The sequence below is a fragment of the Triturus cristatus genome, chromosome 5_1 (genome assembly GCF_964204655.1).
Source record: "Triturus cristatus chromosome 5_1, aTriCri1.1, whole genome shotgun sequence".
NCBI lineage: Eukaryota > Metazoa > Chordata > Amphibia > Caudata > Salamandridae > Triturus > Triturus cristatus.
Genome location: NC_140587.1, coordinates 579768184 through 579783458, shown reverse-complemented (window position 1 = coordinate 579783458; position 15275 = coordinate 579768184). Strand labels below are relative to the sequence as shown.

The following is a 15275-nucleotide window of genomic DNA, read 5'->3' as shown; positions in this document are numbered from 1 at the left end:
GAGGGACTGTTATTTAAGTTGTATTGCGATGTTCTATAGGTTATGTATGTCAACGACAGCGATATTAGCCAATGACAAATGTGTTGGATTATGGGGAAATAAGAGTGGAAATATGTCTCTGGAGAGTTTAGGGACAGATGGCATTGCCAGAAACCCACTGGCCTCCTCCCCCCCCCGCTATTCTGCGAAAATACAAATCTACATCGGGTCACTTGTGTGAGACACACACTCCAAGAGGGAGGCTATGGCAGCATATATGCAAGGCACGATAAGTGCCACACGAGTCTCTTGTAGTTTTAAAACCCTTTCTTGGTATGTAAATGGGTTAGGCGACAACATTAAAAGAGGGGTAGTGTTGTAACACCTAAAACGCCATTCACCTGAAATAGCCCTGCTGCAAGAAACACACCTACAGGGCACTACATATTGTGCACTCAATAGATGGGTTTACAAGTTAGTAGCACATGCTGGTTAAACTAGGGGTTCGAGGGGGGTAGGCATCCTCCTGCGTAAATCTTTACCCTTCACTATACGTGGCATAGTGCACGATACTCACAGACGATTTGTAGTTCTGTCAGCACACTGGGAAGGTAGATTGTTCCACATGCTCTTGTATATTCCACCGAGGCTGCGTGCAGCAACACTTAAAGACTTAGGCTCGCTCATAGTTTCCTTGACACAAAGGGAGATACTCATGGGTGGTGAGTGTACCTCGGCTCTCTGCGGAGAACTAGGTTGTCTAACGGCACAGCAGGGAGAACACCCTGGTAAGTTTTGGTAGAATTGTTATCAGCAATGGGCCTGGTGAATGTATGGAGGGTGCACACAGGGCCGGCTTTAGAGCTGGTGGCGCCCGGTGTGACAATGTTTGTTGGCGCCCCCCAATGCCCACCTCCACCAACACCACCCTTTAACAGTGCCCAAGTCTCCATAACCACTCTCTCTCAGATGTATATATAGCATTCTTGCTCAGATGCATATATAGCGTCACTCACCAGTATAGGGTGCCAGAGCACTTTGCATTAGACACACTTTACATAGACACAATAAATCCTAGGTGTGTAACTCAGCGTATAGCAAATGTTACATAAGACAGAGGACTTCAAGGTGTAGGATTCACATGTCATCCACACTGGTAGGCGGGATAGTTAAATAGTGCTTGGTCTACAGAAGCACATACTCAGACTTTAAAAAGAAACACCATAATTAGGGGTTCAATTTAATAATGAGAATAGATTTCTGCTCAAATTAATCCTTTTTGCAACATTAATCTTTTCTCAAACCTACACTTTGCAGCCTGCATGCAGCTCTCTGATAAAAGTTAATAGTTCAGTACAATTACAAAGTGCATGGAATGTAAATAAGTCCGTAGTTTACTGCTTTTAAAAGAGACATCATTTTGTTACTTGCAATTTATTAATTAAAATCCTGGGGTGACTTCTACACTTGGGGGGGGTGACTTCTACACTTGGGGGCTGAGAATAATCCCTGACGCTCTACCGCCGCCATTCAATACGCGGCCGCAGTGTGGTGGGGGACACCCTCTACCAAGAGCCCTAGCGCCGGACAGGAACCGGAACCCGCCTACTGTGTTCTCGCGCCCGGAGGCGCTTAAATCCAGGACCTACCACTGGCAAAGCGGGTGACTTCTACACTTGGGGGCTGAGAATAATCCCTGACGCTCTACCGACCGGACCAGCAGCGAAAACGAGCGCTGTCTCCCTCCCGCCGCCGCCATTCAATACGCGGCCGCAGTGTGGTGGGGGACTACCTCTACCAAGAGCCCTAGCGCCGGACAGGAACCGGAACCCGCCTACTGTGTTCTCGCGCCCGGAGGCGCTTAAATCCAGGACCTACCACCGCCACGCGGGGACCGCGCACGGGACTGCGCCGGGCTAAGCCCGGGCAAAGGGCGGGCCCTCTGAGGCCCTCAGAGGCACAAAGAGGCACGGGACGGCCCAGGAAATAAGGCCTGTATTTGAAACACATCATTTTAAATACTGTATGAGATATATTGGCAGGGACTCACGCTAAACATTGCTCCCGACATTTGTCACTTCTAATATATAAGTTATATACATGTTAATGTGATCCTGTTTTAGTGTCATTGGAAATTTCGGTTATTTTATTTTATTTTATCATTAGACAGGGTCATCCTGCTGTATATACTGTTTTGTTGTTAATATGAATATGCGGGAAACTAGAAGTAAGGCTGTCACCGGAGGGAATAAGCTGACGGGAACATTAGATGATTTCATCGTACGTACTAATAGCTTGATCGATCAAGGTATAGTACTAATGGAGAGAAGGGTATCCCAAGACCTAGCTTTTGCTAAGAGATCATCGATAGGTAATATTGCTGTGGCTCGTAGTCCTGAAAAAACCCTGCCTGATATTCCCTTATTACAAGCACATGCGCAGATACATAATAGTGCCACCACTGATTTGGTATCACAAAACCCAATCACTATGGGATTAGAATTATTAAACCCTGTGGAAGAAACTTTGATTGGGGTACATTTAGATACCCAGGATGATATTGTAAATCAAAAATTAAAAGGAAATAGGCAGGGGGCAATTCCAAAAGAATGTGCCAAGAATAAAAAGTTAACTTGTAAGAAGGTGAAGGCTAAAGTTCTGAAGAAGGGTGGTATTAAAGACTCTGTGGTAAACGAAGCCGGGCATGACCCTGAACCTGAACTTGAAGCCGTCAGTCATAAGAAACTGTCCTTACCCATGATAGATATTACTTTACCAGATGAGTCTTTAGTTGATATCCTAGATGAGAGTAATATAGTGAGTAGTCCAGACGGTTATGAAGACAGGGAAAATTTTATGATATACACCCTGTCAACACTAATCAAATCTTTATTTGCCCATATACAAGAAAGGCTCCAAGATATAGAGAAACTACTCCAAACACTCCAGAAGGATATAAAGACACAGCTGTATACCCAGGAAAAAGTGCCAAATAATGAGATTATATCGGTGGATAAACCACCAGTCTCAAAAGAGAATTGGCCGAAAGGGAAGAAAATAACTTCTACAATCCCTCTGCCTGAACCCACGCGAAATGTAAATAGTTCAGTAGTGAGTACAAGGACTCCCGGGCTATTGATGGTCCCTGAAGTGACTGCACCCACTATACCTTTGCCTTCCGTACCTACCCCTAACTTAGACAAACCGCAACAGGAGAAAATTGAAAAGAGCAGAAGTATAAATTTGCCCCCGGATGCTTGTCCTTATGTGGTTGTATTAACTGGGGTCCCTGAATTGGCACCTCATACTATGGAGCCCTTTGAAGCACTAAGAAATAAGGTGATTCACTGGCTAAACTCCAATTATCCCATACCTCCAGTTTTGGCCAGTAGAATCTTAATGGTCCGAAGGGCATCATGGGTGGGCAGTAAGAGAAAGAAACTACAGGGTGACTGCGTGGTTATAACCTTTGAAAACCCACAAACGGTAGATTATATCTGCCAGGGGAACCCTAGGAATCAAGATCTGTCGATTACAGTTAGACCCTTATTTTACTTCTATACTCCATATGAACAACCAGATGATAGATGGAGTTGGACTAGAAATGAAATTTGTGCCAGGGAAGGAAGGAGAAATAATTTGCAGGGGGATCTAAATTTTAATAGGCAGGGATGGAGGGAAGATGACCACTGGACTTTAATACAGCGAAGGCCCGGGAGAAATCAAAAGGGAGGCCTGCAACATTGGGGAGATTGGCCAGGCATACAGTCTGTTCCATTTGTCATCCCTTGCTATAACAGATTTAGTCCATTGGACATGGTCGACTGACGTCTAGGGTGTGAGAAAAAATCTTTTGTCACGTTGCCATCTGTAAATACTACCCCAAATCCACCAGCCCTTAGTTCCCCCAACGAAAATCTTGATAAGACTAGTAGTAGTTTGTGCAATAAGATTCCATTAGCAATCAAAGAACTGAATAATCAAGCCAAACTGTCGGGGCAAGAGTGTGTAAAAGGTAAAAAGGAATTACCCCTTGACAGTCGTCTAAACTTCGTCTCTAAGTCAAAAGGAATCATGAGTGATCCTATAGTTGAGATAGATAAGATTGACATAGGTCATGTTGACACAGACGAGGTAATAATATCCTCCCAAAATGGAAACTGTAAGGTGATGTTTTGGAACGTGGCAGGATTAAAACATAAAATCTCTAATCCTTCATGGAAAACGGCCACGGATGGCGTGGATATCTTGGCCCTGCAAGAAACTTGGGCAATAGATCCTGTACATTTAACTGGCTACAAAACTTATTGCACTCCTGCAGTAGGAGGGCCATATGGGAGACCCAAAGGTGGTATAATCACGTATCTCTCAAACTCTTTATTATATGAGAGGGTCCATTTCTATCAGAGTTGCAGTTACTATCATAAATTAGTGATAGATACTAAAACTGGGATTAGCCTTGTGATAGTTAATTTTTATAACAATATTCCATGTACCGCAATTCAGAACATTATGAAAAGGCTAAATGAGGATCTACAAGGGGAGATAGTTAGCAAGACGAGGGAAGTAATGATTTTATGGGGGCGGGATTTTAATTGTCATCTTTGCAAAACGGGTCAAAAAGGAACTTGTGGTTTAATGTTAGAGCAAGACATTAATCTTACACATTTTGACCATACTCTAACCGCGGATTTATTGAACGATATATTATTTAATTGTGATTTGGGATATGCAAATGAATTAACTGTGTGCCCAACATCGTTTGCCCCGACCTTTATTGGAAGGGGCGCATCGACCACCATTGATTTTATTATCTGCTCAAATACTTCTGGATTTAGGGCCTCTAACTATAAGAACTGTCAATTACCCTTGAGTGATCATTACCCACAAGTACTCGAAATTGATAGCCCATTTTTAGCATGCCAATATGATAGTTCACAGATACAGGCAGCCCCGGATGTGCTGATGGGGCGACAAAATGGGTACTCTCTCAAGTGGAGTAAGGTGGTCCCGAACGAATTCTTAGCTAAATTAGTTAATACCTGTTCAGATAGCTTTAGAGTTTGTTTAGATGAAAATTCAAAGAGCGAAAACATAATTGAACATTTTAATATTATAGCAGCAAAAATTAAAGAGAGTCTGATGGTGGTTTTTAGAAATAGGACTAAAAATGGTAGAAGATGGTTTGATAAGGCATGTACCAGAGCCTTGACTGAGCTCAAACATGCTATTCACCGGGAACCACGGAACCCCATCCAAATAAGAGATTTAAGGAATCGCTACAATCTTGCATTACAAGAAAGAAAGAAAAATATAAAGAGGATGGCCTGGGAACAACTATGCGAGGCCTCACAGGCTAAAGATACATCGGCATTTTGGGGGGTGGTAAACGCGCCCCTCCTTTTTGATAATACTAAGGCACGCATAGAAATTGCAATCAATGAGGAGGACTGGGTCACACATTTTTCAACCCTCTATATGTGTCTAGAACCGTCTCCACAAGAGGTCTCTCCCCCTTTGTCCGAGAATGAGACGGAGGCACAAAAAGTACCGGTCCCATTATTGGAGATTCCACGGGAGAAATGGGGGATACCTGAAAAAATAGTGGTAACACTGCCCGAGGTTCTATTGAGTTTAAAAGATACAAAGGGTGGAAAGGCATCGGGCCCAGATGGGATCCCAGCTGATCTGTATAAAGCTAACAGTGAGATCTGGGGTCCCATACTGGTACAGCTTTTTAACGCAGCACTGTCGAAGGGCCTGAGTCGGTCATGGTTTACATCAATCATTGTTCCCATTTTTAAAAAGGGAGACAGACAAAACTGCGCCTGTTATAGGCCAATATCCCTACTTGATTCGTCCATAAAAATCCTGGGTAGAGTTATTTTAGCTAAATTACAAAACTGGGCAGAGGATAACGGGATAATAAGTGACCTTCAGTTTGGTTTTCAAAGAGGCATAGGAACTATAGAGCAATGCTTAAATTTATTCTTTCTTCAACAGAAGTATACAACGATAAAGAAAGAGCGCCTATATCTTGTTTTTGTCGATCTTACTTCGGCTTTTGATTGCGTGTCCCACAATAAATTATGGAAAGTGATGCAAAGGATGGGAGTGGACGATTCGATCCTCTCCTTTATGAGGGAGCTGTATTCTGGGGCTACAGCAACTGTTCGTTATGGAAAAGGGGGGGGAATGTAGTAAATCCTTTGGGATAGGGCGCGGAGTACGCCAAGGATGTGTCCTGGCGCCTTTCCTGTTTTTGATTTACATAAATGGGTTGGAAGATCGTCTTCTGCAGGAGTGCGGGGATATGCCGGTTGCTGGCAATAGGCATATTCCCGCACTACTGTATGCGGACGATGCCGTTTTAATGGCACGAACACCAAACGCCCTACAAAATTTAATAACATCCTTCAATAAGTTCATGAACAGTTTGGACTTAAAAATTAACTGTAGCAAAACTTTTACCATGAACTGTGGAACGCGAACTAAGAAAAGGATGAAAACCATCTCAATAAATAATGCTAGTTTAGAGAACACGCCCGCCTTTTCTTATCAGGGCAAGAACTCGTTTGTTCTCAAAGACAATAATGGCCCTAAAGAGTTTTATACAGAAAATGGGAAAGAAGCCTTTTAGAGAAATTTTAACTGTTTATAATGCAACGTGTATATCAGTGGCTGTCTATGGAGCAGGACTCTGGGGATATGCCAACATTGATGCTATCCAAATAATTGAAAATAAGTTTATGCGGTACATGCTGTCCGTGCCCGATAGTACTGCAACCCTAAATTGCCATGAGGAGCTGGGGCAGCCATATATTTCAGATATAATAAATACTCAGCCCATTTTATTATGGCACAGGGTCTGGACTGTAAATGAATGTGTTGTAAATCGAGCCATAATCCAGGATGTGTTAAAACTGGAAAATGTAAAGGTTTTCAAATGGTTAAACTATGTGAAGACCTTTTTGACAGAGATACACTGTGAACAATACTATGAGGATCCACTATCAATGGTACATGTCTCCAGAAAATTATTGAAAAAATCCTGTATGGAACATCTTAGGGAAAAAAGACTGTGTGAGGAAAGAAAGAAAAAGACTGTGTGTTCCCACCAGCTGATATTAAGTGGTGCAAATTTACAACCATACTTATGTCTCTCTATGGCAACCCACGATAGAGTTCGTCTTACACGTTTTAGATATAATATAGTTTTTAGATTATTAACTTTCCCACAAATGAATTCTTGGTCAAATGAACTTTGCTTATGTCCATGTGATGAATTATCCTCGCAATCTGATATTCATGTGCTGTTCTTTTGTAGATTTTATACCTTGCCTCGCAAAAAATTTATTGTCCCAATTCTTAAAGAGTTGAAGTTAAATAGATGTCGCCCAGCGTTTTTAGAATTGCAAAGAATGGACACTGTATTTATTGTTGCCTCGCTGGCAGAATTTTTTAAAAATGTTTTTAAATTACGTAAATCAATGGACAGTTAACTGGTCAAACTGCCCATATGGAAATTCGTTTTTGCACTTCTCCCCTGTAACAATAACTATATATTGTATTATTTTTAAACTGTATTTGTATATTTGTGGCTTTTATGGTTATTTTCTTTTAACCGAATAAAGTATTTTGACTTGACTGACTTGACTTGAATTAAAATCCTAATATAGGATTCAAACTTATAAACTGCAAGTAACAAAATGATGTCTCTTTTTAAAGCAGTAACCCACTGACCTATTTACGTTCTATGCACTTCGTAATCTGCTCAGTACTGGTTTTCTGCAACAGGCGTGTTAACTCTCTGTGCTACTTTATAGTGAGTAAAAACCCCAATTAAACAAAACTCCAAATCTTCTTCAGGAAGAACGTTAATCACAGGAGCTATCCTGACATTTGTTTGTTGGCTGGAAATAACTGGAGGAAACAAACTCGGCAGCAGGTGCTTTAAAATAATAATAAACTTGCAAACACGGTGCCCCCCCGGAATTCAGCACCCAGTGCGGTGGCGCCGGTCGCACCGCCCTAGAGCCGGCCCTGGGTGCACAATCCACTAACTTTTCAATACACTTTTCACTCTGGTGCACACAGTAGTCTATCACATATTGACTACATGTTTGGTCTTGCAGAACAACTCCCAACATTCAGGAAGGTCTATCACCTTCTGAGGGGAATCTCGGATCACTCCCAGCTCTGCGCGGTTTATGGCAAACGAAATAGGGCTGGGGAAAATGGGATGCCACTTAACCCATGGTACCTTGAAGTGCAGTCGATCCGAGTTGGCCTGCAAGAGGCAACTGCCCACTACTTTGAGGAAAACGAGGGATCTGTAGAGTCAGCCCAGGTCCTGTGGAAGGCCTTTAATGTAGAAATAAGAGGTCAGGGGGTGTCACTGATTGCGGGACATAAAAAAGAGAAGAAGAAGCAACTGACAATACTAGAAACGGAATGCAGAAAATTGGAGTCTGAGTTACTACTGTCAGAAAAGGATGAGATACAGCATAGATTACAGATCAAATAAAAAGAAGACAGGGAGATTGCGGAAGAAGAGGCCAGCGCAAGATATCAGGCAACACTACACCATTTATACAAGATTGGGGACAAAGCAGGTAAACTTCTGGCATGGCTAGATGAAAGGGAACTGGCTTCTAGATGGGTATTTGAGATCACCAATGAAGAAGGCACACCTGTTAGAGAATGACAAGGGGTGGCCAACACCTTTGCAAAGCACTACGAGATGATATATACACCATCGTTACAGGCCACAGTAGATGAAACGCTTGACTTGCTAGCCACCATAAGTGTGCCCTCATAAACAACAACTGATAGAGACAACTTTGAAGTAGACCACACAGATAGTCAAGTGATCCAAACAATGAGGGCATTAAAGGCCGGAAAAGCTATGGGCACTAACAGCCCACCAGTTGAGATATATAAACTAACTGCCGATTTTTGTTGAAAATATTCAAGGAGAGTCTCCAGACAAGGACCCTACCTAAAGATCAGAGGCTTGCTAATATTGTGCTAATACATAAAAATGGTAAACCGCCAGAGAGCTGTGCGTCTTATAGACCCATCTCTCTGCTGAATGCAGAGTTTAAAATACTAGCAAAAGTGTTGGAAACACTATTGACTAGTGTTGCATAAATCGATTCATCCTGACCAGTTAGTATTTATGCCAGGTAGAAATACCGCGCTCAATTTGAGACGCCTTCATGGTGTGATGGGAAGGGCGACATATATCCAAGAAGAGGCGGTAGTGGTGTCATTAGACGCCAGAATGGCTTTTGACATGATAGAATGGCCCTTTCTCTTTGCAGTCCTCGAGAGAATAGGATTTTTCCTGAAACATCTAGGCGGTTATATTCAAACCCCTTAGCGCAAGTAACAGTGAATGGCGGATGCTCAGCAGTTTTCACACTACAAAGGGGCACAAGACAAGGCTATCCCCTTTCTCCATTAATACTTGCTTTAGTGCTAGAACCACTGGTGGTCTAGATATGGGGAGACCCGCTGATCAGGGGATTAAGATGGTTGGAGAGCTGGGAGGACAGAATCCTCCTTTATGCAGACGACATACTACTCTCTGTGGCAAGCCCCTATTCCACATTGCATAGAATATTTCACATATTTGCCCTGTATCAAAAATATTCCGGTTATACCATAAACTGGGACAATTAGTTGATCTATATCCTCAGTGGACCGGAACCGCGACTCCCCCCATCGTATGCAGCGAGAATATTCACAGAGGGTTTTCAATACTTAGGAATTTAAGTGGCCAGAGATCAGGTGGTTTTCCATGAGCTTAACTTAAAACCCCCGTGACATCTTTGGGCGGATGTGCAACATTGGAGGACACTACCTCTGTTGTTGTTGGGAAAAGCTTCCCTGTATAAAATGATGGCGTTGCCCCGTTTTTTGTACGTTCTACAAAATACGCCATACCTATTTTCACCTACATCGAACAGTAGAGGCGCTTGTGCGAATGCTACTCTGGAACAGAGGTACCCCGCGAATAGCTTTAACAAAGTTAACACAAAGCTGGTATGATGGAGGGATAGCTCTCCGGGAGCTCCAGTTCTATTACTGGGTGGCACAACTCATAGTATTGAACCACTGGGTCCATCTACCACACGAGGAGCCAGCGTACAGAATGGACAGATATAACATGCAAGTTGGGCAATATTTAAGAGCCCTCTATGGGGGAAAGCACGAAATGCTCCAAAAAGCTCCGACCTCAGTGACAGTAAGACTATGTCAAATAGCAACTGCTACGCTAGGCTGGCGCAATAAAATAACACAAGTTACTCCATTGTGGGACTCAAGGCAACTAGGTCTGCTAACAAATCAATCGGGTTTTGATAAATGGGAAATTATAGGTATTTCAGAGGTGGGTGATTTATGCATCAAGGACGTAAAACCCTTTGCAGATCTTCAGAAAGACTACGAACTAGCATTGACAGAAACCTTCAGATATCTCCAGATACATCATGCACTGCAGAAAGCTATTCCAAAGGGGACAATACTTCCAGACTCCACCCTGCTAGAAGATAGGTTACTAGATGACTATCTACAGTAAAAGTCCATATCCCTGACATACCGTAAGATACTAAACAATTCTCCTGCAGTGCTGGTAAGACTATGCAATAAATGAATGGAAGACCTGGGGCAAATAGACTATGAAGAGTGGATGGAGGTGCTAGCGTCTCCTAGAGAGGTAGCTATAAGGTCACGTTTCAGATTGGTCCAGTAAAAAGTATTATACAGAACATACTATACAAGTGTGATATTGGTCAAGATGGGCAGGCTCGATACAACACAATGTCCCAGAGGCTGTGACCAAGAAGGCAGCTTCTTGCATATTTAGTGGGACTGTCCGATGATTCACGACTACTGGGAAGCGGTCGTAACTTGTATGACATCGCCAAGAGGAAAATACATCAACACCTCTCCTAAATGGTACTTATTTGGGAAGCCACTGACCTAACAGTAGGGGAGAAACTATGCGTTGCACTTGGCCTTATGGTGGCCAAACTTAACATAGCAAAAAAATGGAGGGCAACTTCAGAACCTACCCTGAGTGAATGGTAAAATAATATGGATTGGTGTATGCAGGCAGAGAGGACAGTGTATGAAAGTAGGGGTTGTCCGAACAAATGGACTAAGATTTAGGGGCGCTTGAACAAGAGTAGAGGTATTACCACTGAACTCGGAAGAAAGGAAGATACAATGGTAGACACAAATTGTAATTTGAATGTCCTGACACTTTTAATTTCATGCACTTTATGATATGATATCAATTACGCTGAATACTGCTGTCATATGTTTTTGATTGCAATAAAAACATTACAAAAAATATATATAGTGGGCTTAAACTACAGTGCAATTCAGGTTTGATTATAAAATTGATTAGATCAAGAGTTTGGCCTTACAAAGTAGACTGCAGACAGAATTATAAAATACATGGCCTGAATGAGCACCAAGATGTCTGCTCGTATGTGAAGCTCAGAGCTGCCGCGGCACTACCATGGTTCTCTCACTACATGCCCGGGCTTCGTTGTGGATTTGGGGGTGGGGTGTGACTACCGACCCCCTGGAGACCCATGAAGGCTAGCGGTGGGCTAAATGCATGCCTAATGACGCAGCGGCCTGCGAACCAGCAGCCCGACACGGCTCTTGAAGGCTCCACGTGACGGGGGCTGCGGGCAAGCCTGAGGGCGGGGCTGCCGGCGTGTAAGACAGCTGTAACTTTCTGCAAATCAGAGCTGCTCCCCGGCTCCACACCGTAGCATTTCCTGCAGTACAACTACGTCAGCCTACTGCTGACTCCGGGCTGTGGCGGTGTAAAATTAAGAAATCACTCCTGGAAGTTGTACTTGAAAGGTTAGGTGTTTATTGTAGAAGCGTAGTACAGAAGAAAGAAGCCCACAACCGGTCACCCAACAACTGCCTGAATAAACAGTTACAGGCAGCCACAATGACAACCATGGAATGAACGGGACATGTTAAAGATACACAGGCGCGGGGAAGACGCTCGAGAAACCAAAGCCAGTGCGTGAATAACAAGTCGCTCTTAAAGAGAAAGAGCGACTTGTTACCTTAACAGGCGGTGAGCTGCCCTAATCAGCCTGCGGCTGCTGCTTCTCATTCCCAGCGGCCCGGGCCTCCCATTGGTTGCGGCCTGCGGTGCTCGAGTTGTTGTGTCCCCCAAGGCGTGCCAACAGCTGTCCTCTGTATCAATCTCCCGCATGCTGTGCAAAATGGATTGAAGTGGGAGGACTGCTTGAGGGCATAAGCACCTCCATTTGGCACCAGAGGCCCCTTGTGAGCCCTAGACTTTTGGAAAATTGTGGTGGAATATTGGGTGTTGAAGCTGTCGGCCATGCAATGTGCTACATAAGCGCGCACCTTGCTGAAACCCTCCCCCCCCTCCCATTTTGGAATCCCGTGCTCCTTTTCTGCTCTCAAGACAGGGAGTTCCATCTCATCTGCTACTACACGCAGGGATATACCGTCCTCAGACTTTCTTTCCTAGACGCAGTGTCCCTCACTATTGCACTTTGGGGCGTGGTGACATGAGACATCCCCACCTCTCCTTTGATGCCGCCAGGACCCCCCGGCGTGAAGAAGATGGGGGCTCTCAGTGTGGAGACCTACAATGGCATGCTGAGTCCAAGCCCTCTTGACTGGATGGGTCCGGGGCCATTATGGCGGAACTGTGGGCTGGATTAAAGGCCATCAAGGCGCGCTTCGATAACCCAGCCACTCAATTGGAAGATATGCGCAGCCGCATAGACCAGCATGGGACCCGCATCGAAGCAGCTGAACACCGTATATCAGAGATGGAGGATGCACAACCAGCCATGGCCAGACAGTTGAAGCACACAGAGCGACTTCTTAAAACGGTCGCCGCCAAAGCTGAAGATTTATATGCGCGGTCGCGCTATAACAACATCCGCATATCTGGAGTGGCAGAATCAACTAACACGGGTCCTATGAGCGAATGCGTGGAACGCCTGCTGAAGGAGCTGTTTGGGAGCGACATATTCTCACCTCAGTTTGCAGTGGACCGGGCCCATCGCTCGTTAGCCCCTAGAACTTCTCCTGGAACTCCGCTACGCCTAATTATCGCTCGGCTCCTTAACTATCACAACCGCGATGTTGCCCTCCGCCTGGCCCGGGACAGAGAATCAATCCAGCACCAAGGCATGACCCCTGCCTTCTATCCTGACTTTACCCCCTTGGTACAGGAGGGCTGCCAGAAATTCATAGAAATAAAAGGTCCTTACAGAAAGTGTGATTACAATATGCCATGCTCTATCCGGCAAGATTGAGACTACATCTGCATGGTAAAACTCATATTTTTGACTCATCTACTGAATCGGCCAATTTTTGGAAACAGCACCAAGCTGCCATACCCAGTGGGGGTGGAGCATCTGGCCCATTGCGCTCACCTTCCACTGACCTGTAAATCCTGAAGGCAAGCTCCTCAACCTGACACCTAACTCGGAGGATGAAACCTTGATGCTGAAAATTAAGTCCGGATCTCCTTTAGATCCCGCGTGCCCGACAATTTTAGAACAGGGAAGAGAAGCCATTGTACCAGTACTTACTGAACTGCTAAATTTATCGTTTTTCTCGGGCTTAGTTCCTAAAGAGTGGAAACATGCCATGGTGATTCCCATTACTGTAGAAGCCCACTTTAGATCCTTCGTTGCCGAAAATCTCAGACCCATGTCGCTACTGAGTGTCTTTGCAAATATTGTTGAGAAATATGTTAATCAACAATTTATGCAGTTTGTGGAGGAGAAGGATCTTCTCCATGAGACACAATCTGGGTTTAGACTTTCTTTAAGTACAGAATCTGCATTGATACTCGCGTCTGAACCCATGCGCAAAATAGCAGACAATGTTCATACAGCGGCTCTAGCCATGCTTGACTTGAGTGCCGCTTTTGACACAGTCTCTCATGGTCTGTTATTAGACAGGTTACACCATGCAGGGGTGGGTCGCACCATTCTGGGTTGGCTGGCTCATTTTTGGGAGGATCGCACCTTCCAAATCACCCTTCAATCTTTGTTTCGACCACTCAACAGTTGAAACAGTGCGTGCCACAGGGCTCAGCGTTGAGCCAGACCCTCTTAAACCTGTATATGCGCCCGCTGGCGGACATTTTGGAAAATAATGGGGTGCAGACGGTGTCATATGCAGACGATTTGCAGCTGATCTTTACATTGGCCCAGGACAACAGCCAAGCGGCAGAGAATTTTAAGCTATGTCTAGCTGACCTGACAAATTGGATGAAAAACAGCTGCTTTAGATTAAATGTCAGCAAAACCGACATCTTAGTGGTAGGGAAGCAACCATCTATCTGGTCCTCGAGCTGGTGGCCCAGTGAGTTGGGGTCCACACCCTCCCCGAGCCACAAAGTAAAAAACATGGGAGTTTGGTTAGATTCTACACTATCTTTCTCGGACCAAATCTCTACCCTTACAGGTACATGCTTCGGGACCCTAAAAATTATCAAGAAAATCATAGGACTTATTCTGGACTGCGTGAAAAAAATGGTGGTCCAGGCCCTTGTGGCTTCTAGATTAGACTAGTGCAACGTCTTGTACTTGGGGGCATCCAGGAGGAGCAGACACATGCTCCAGCGGGTGCAAAAAGCCTCAGCTTTTATGCTGCTGAACATCCCCAAGTTCGCTCCCATAGGGCATGCCCTGGAAACACTTCAGTGGCTCTCTATTGAGGAAAAGATATCCTTCAAAACCCTGTGTTATGTTTACAGAATACTACAGGGCAAAGGCCCGAAATACCTTTTTCCGATGATCCAACCATACCATCCCAGGCGCGGCCTGAGATCGGCTGGAACAGGACTGGTCAGTGTCCCCAATTATAACAGAAAAAACTTTGGCTGTGTCTTCTTCAGGTTCCTGGCAGCCAAGCAGTGGAATTCACTTCCCCTACATCTCAGATTGGAGCCTTCTGAAATGGCTTTCCAAAAACATCTCAAAACATGTTTGTTTAAGATAGATCTTAACCAACGATAGCTTCTCCCCAGTCTTTTTCTACTCTTGCTTGGTCTTGTCGGAATTCCACGCGGGGACACTCAGACTGAAGTAACCATGCGCTTTACAAGCTGCCAACACCACATAACATAACTGCGAAGCGAACTTTCAAATATTGTGTTATCAGGCTCCTCTTTGTCTCTCTAATCCATTGACAGGCTACCTCTTCTCTACAGATGAGTGGGTCGGGAGTAGTTATTAGCATTCATTGGCTATTTAAAA

At 44.4% G+C, this 15275-nt stretch overlaps 1 protein-coding gene across 2 annotated transcripts in view; it reads left to right on the top strand.

Moving 5' to 3' along the window:
- MCMDC2 (minichromosome maintenance domain containing 2) overlaps nucleotides 1–15275 on the top strand; it is a 1176074-nt gene that overhangs the window by 1031347 nt on the left and 129452 nt on the right. The window lies entirely within an intron of this gene.